Raw genomic sequence first — 5,570 nt, 5'->3', positions numbered from 1 at the left:
CTCTCCAATGACTTCTCACCGCCTGGGGAATGAAATCACAGTCGTTTACATATCTCACCAGAGCTCTGCAACTTCACATCCTCCCTTTGCATTCCACACCCCCTGTCCTCTGCCACTGGTCTCTGGTTCCTCAAACTCACCCTGTTCACTCCCATTTCAGGGCCAATGCTCAATAGAATTGCCTGCCTGGAATTTACTTCCTCCGAATCTTTGCATGTCATTCCCTCTATTGCTAGGTTACTGGGATCACAATGTAAACGTTATGTCCTCACAGAGGCTGCTGTGAGCTGAATCGTGTGCTCCCCAAAATTCATACGTTGACACCTTAAACCCCAGCACCTAAGGATGTGACTATATTTGGAGATAGCGTCATCACAGAGGTAATTATGTTAAAACGAGGTCTTTGGGAGCAGAGGTTGGGGAGTCCGGAGATGGTCAAATTATACAAAATTTCAGTTAGACAGGAGGAGTAAGTGCAAGAGATCTATTACACTTGGTGACTACAGTTAATTTATTCTATTCTTGAACATTGCTAAGAAAGTAGATTTTGAGTGTTCTCACAACAACAACAAAAAAAATGATGGGTATGTGAGGTAACGCATTCGCCAATTAGCTTGGGTTAACCATTCCACAATGTGTGCATATTTCAAAACAGTACCATAAATGTAGACAATCGTTATCAGTTACAATAAAAAAGTTTTTAAAATGAGGACCTTAGGGTGGGCCCTAATTCAGTTTAACTGATGTCTCCGTGAAAGAGGAGATAAGGATACAAAAGTGCACACACAGAGAAACAGCCACGTGAGGACACAAGGAGTAGGCGGCCACTTACAACCCCAGGAGAGAGGCCTCAGAGGCAACCCACTCTGCCAACATCTTGATCTTGGACTTCACCCTCCTTCATCACATGGAAGCTTTGGATCCTGAATACTTTCCTAATGCCAGATGGTACAAAGGCGAGGAGACAGCACAGATCTCAGGGTGAAACGTTTAGAGAGAATAACACTTCCCATTGCTGTTTTCTATCCCCAAAGACACCTGTGCCAGCCTTTATTGGTCTTTTGTATTCCCCTGTCCTGTGGATAGTATAACTTTTTAATTTTTATTTACATAGAGGATAACATAAAACAAAAGTAAACAATAAAATTTTAAAAAGAGGAAAACTCAAATAACAGGGTTTGGGGAGGGTAACACTGAAGGCAGGAGGGTCACATAACAATTGAGATGGAGGCTTTTGAGCTAAGTCAATGTCCTGTTGTGTTTATGTATCAGAATCTATAGTAGCAATTGTCAGATTAAGTGTTTTTGTCCTTGCCTGCTCCATAAGTGCCACAGGGGATTATTCTAAACCGGGTGAGGAACAGGTAGAGAAGTGTAAGTGAGACAAACGTCCCTGCGATTTGCCACAGTGGCAGTGCAGAATTCATCGTGAGTGCCTCTACCTGCTGATGTCCAAAAAGTTTAACTCTGTAGATGATGCTTATTGGCTGCCAATTTGGAAGCATCTGCCTTCATGCTCCTGTCTAGAATGGTAACATCTCTCTGCCCGTAGCTGATAAAATCCCCAACATCCCCTAGTCCTGTTTTCCAGTTAAGATTCATGGGAACTATGTGGGCAGATTTACATAGTTCACTTCTGCCAGCAGCCAAGGAATACTTGATATTCTTTTCATTTGAAGCCTCTGAGAGACGGAGTCAGCCTCCACATAGAGGTGTCCCTTGAAGTTTTTGACACATAGTCTCCCTGACACTACTGCTTACACTGGTTTGAAAGTCATTGATGAGCTTGCTACAAAGTTCCTGTAAAATTTAATCCTGACACATCAAGGGCTTGGGACTTCCCAGCTTGATATTCCAATTTTGAAGTGAGTAAATTTGAGTTCTCCAAGACATCAGAATGCCACACAGAATATAACATATTCCAAAAGAAAATTGGACTGCCACAGGAACAGCTTAGATGTAATATAAAAATTAGGTTCTTTGGTGAAAATTTTATACTCCTTGATATGGTTTGGTTGTGTTTCCACCCAAATCTCATCTTGAGTTTTAGCTTCCATAATTCCCAAGTTTTGTGGGAGGGGCCCAGTGGAGATAATTGAATCATGGGGGCACATTTCCCTATAGTGTTCTGGGGGTAAAAAATAAGTCTCATGAGATCTGTTGGTTTTATAAGGAGAAACCATTTTTCACTTTACTCTACTCTCATTCTCTCTTCTCTTGTCTGCCACCATGTGAGACATGCACTTTACCTTCTGCCATAATTGTGAGGCCTCCCCAGCAGCAAAACTGTAGGTCCATTAAACCTCTTTCTTTTGTAAATTGCCCAGTCTCAGGTGTGTCTTTATTAGCAGGATGAAAATCAACTAATACATCCCACTCCACTGTTTGAAGCAAAACTCCTGGCTCTATGGGGTCTTCAATTTACTGAATGTTTCCTAGATGCCTGCCTCTAATTCCCTGATGAGTCAAGAAAGCTGCCACCTTAAGGTGCTCACTGGGTGGCTGTGGATGTCTAACCTCAGCACGAGCTACATAGAACCTGAAGCCAGGCTGGTTGCTCCTCTTAATAGTAAGAGCTCAGGGTTTTGGGTCATTGGCCATGTTCTAACTGTTTAATCTTCCACATTGAAACTAAAGGCTATTTGGCAAAGGACATCCTTTATTTGGCTTCAAATCAGAAATAATTTTAGCTGCTGGTCTGTCAGGTAATTCATTTTGGAGTCCATGGAAAGGGTCTGTTCTCTGAAAATACCACAGTTTAGCCAGAAATCAAGCTCGAAGCCATGTGTAGTGCAGAGGTCATCACTGCATGCCACACCTGTGCTTCTCAGAGAAAGCTGACCTATTTGTCTCATGATTTAGAAGGCCCCAGACCATTCCGGGCATGACAACTGCATTGGTCTTTGACCCACTTCCTGAGGTATTGATCATATCTCACCTTTAGCCTAATAGTCAGCTGACTCCAGCCACACCACGTGTCCCTTGAAGATCATTCATGTGACCTTTAGGGTTTTGAGGCCACTTGCATTTTAATCACGTTGTAGCATTTATAATTATATCTGTCAGCATGGCAAACTGATTTTACTTCCTTTCTTTCTCTGGGTCCACACATGTTGACTAGGTAATTTGTTGATTGAATGTGACTTTTCCCTCAGCATCCAAAAATCTTTTCTTGCCTGACTCCAAGATGAAGAGAATGTCACTGAGGTCTATAGGCATCCATTTTCAAACTTTGAGATTTCTCACTGACCAGGCCTGGACAAGATGTATCTTTCATTTACTTAACTGCCACCCCAGGCAAATCTGGTTTTTACATTCTCTGAATGACAGTCCAGTCCAAAGAGGGGTTGTGGTGCTCAACTGAGTTATAGTGACCTTTTATATAGAGTTTTTTTTGTGTCTATCTTCTCTCTCTCTTCTAGAAAAAAAGAAATGGCTAGAAGACAGTATGGGTGACTAGACTAGAAAAAATGACTACTTAAAGTTATAGGTACTGGAAGAGGACACAAAAATTCTGTGGATGTAGAGGGAGGACAGAAACCCAAAACCTAAAAGTGAACAAATTAGACCCCAGAAACTACAGAAATTTAGGGTCATTAATAACTTCTTGTCTTTCTGAACTATCCCTAGTGAGGCCCAGAGAAGAGTTTGGGAATCCTGTTGGGCCAGGAGGAGGAGTAGTATCTGTTAGACCAAATGGTAGAACAGGACCTGTGGGTTCAGCTTCTCCTGGGAATTCCATCTCTCTGTGATGCAGGTGTGGATTCCCAGTGAACATCCCGCACTCTCGGTGTCCAGTTGTCTGAGGCCACAGTTGTTTCTGATGATCGAGGACAACTGCTTTTTCCTGAGGAGACTTACCACCCCATGGTTGAGGTAAGCTGGATTCTATAGAGCATTGATTCCATTTTCTCATTCCTCTGTGAGCTGTTGTTCTTTATTTTGTTTTTCATTTAAGGATGAAATTACATTTGTCAATATTTGTATAAAAAGATATGTAAGTCTGGCAACTAGACCCTTAGAGGCAGCCCTCAGCGGAAATTTTTGCCTGTTTCTTTTCTCACTTTTATTCAATTCTTGGCACAGAGAGATGCCCTGATATGTGGTCTCTCAGGAGTAATTAGAACATTGTACTTCTAGAGAAGCTGGTGGGACAGGGCAGGGCTTCAAGTGAGGATCCAAGCTTCTGTCCAAATCTGCCAGTCTATCTGTGTGTGGGAGGTGGATTCAGGAAAGACCCTAGAGCTTTGGAAAAGATCGTTAATAGAAAATAAAATCCCTGTAAATGAGAGTACTAGGGAACATGTTCATCAGTCACCTTCAGAGTCAGATGCTCAGGTCTGGGCCTGTGTGGGAGAGCACACAGCAGTGCATGCCTGGGAAAGCCTCTGATCATGTGTGAATGGTGAGGTTCTGCCTCAAGGAGAAGTCCTGTATCTGACAGAACATGATGCTTCTGGGCGTGTGAGATTCAGTGCCCTTCCTCAGCGGAGAAGCACTGAGTGAATAATTGTTTTAGATCAAGCATATGGAAGCCAACTTGATTTTGAATTTCTTAAAGACAGAAACAGAAACCATTTTTACACACTTTCAAATTGAGTAAGAGTGTCAGAAACTTCAGTAAAAAAGTCACGGGAGGAATCTCTGTGGTCTTATTCATCCCCAGGAACCACAAAAATCCGGATACAACCTGTAAGAATTCACCTTTAAAAACTTGATTTTTTCACCATACAGATTTATCTTTCATTTGACCTACATTTTATTGCAGGTTATAATTAGCACATTAGTTTTTACCTTTGTGATAAAACAACAGATTCCTAAGCTCAAAGCATTAATGATGCCAACCCAACTGTAGTTTGTATTGCCAATTAACTTTTTGCTATGGCCTGAATTTGTGTCTACTTGTAAAAACTTATTTGTAAAGATTTAATCCCTAATGTGCTAGTTTTTTGGAGCTTTTTGGGAAGCGACTCACTCAGGAGGGCTTCATCTTCATACATGTAATTAACACTCTGTAATAGAGGTTGAAGGGAGCACACTTCTTCCAGCTGCCATGTGAGCACACAGCAAGAAGCACCATTTATGAGAAACAGGACCCTCACCAGACATTGAATTTGCTGGGGTTTTGATGTTGAACGTTCCAGCCTCCAGAACAGTGACCAAACATTTCTGTTGTTCATACGTTACCCGGTCTAGTGTATTTTGTTTTAGCAGCCTGAACAAAGGCACTTTCTTATACACTGTGATTATTTTTCAATTTATTGTTCCACTGAGTTATACGTGTATTCATAAATCAACATGTCTCATAGGGTGGAATAGCCATTCTGTTTTTTCAGAGTTTTCTCAGCTGTTCTTATTAGTGTTTTCATCTATAGGAGTTTTGCAATAAAATGCTTGCTTCCAACACCAGTTGGTATCTTTATTGGGACAAAATTAAATTTATAAATTACTTCTAAAAATTGATGATTGAGTAATATTGAGATATTCTACCTCAGAACGTGATGTGGTTTTCCATTTGTTTATGCTGATTTTCTTACATTTCAAGGACTTTTTATGGTCTTTCTCATATG

This window comes from Mandrillus leucophaeus, unplaced genomic scaffold (genome assembly GCF_000951045.1).
Source record: "Mandrillus leucophaeus isolate KB7577 unplaced genomic scaffold, Mleu.le_1.0 Scaffold1865, whole genome shotgun sequence".
NCBI classification, from domain to species: Eukaryota; Metazoa; Chordata; class Mammalia; order Primates; family Cercopithecidae; genus Mandrillus; species Mandrillus leucophaeus.
The sequence above is the reverse complement of the archived record's forward strand: the minus strand, read 5'-3'. Positions refer to the sequence as shown.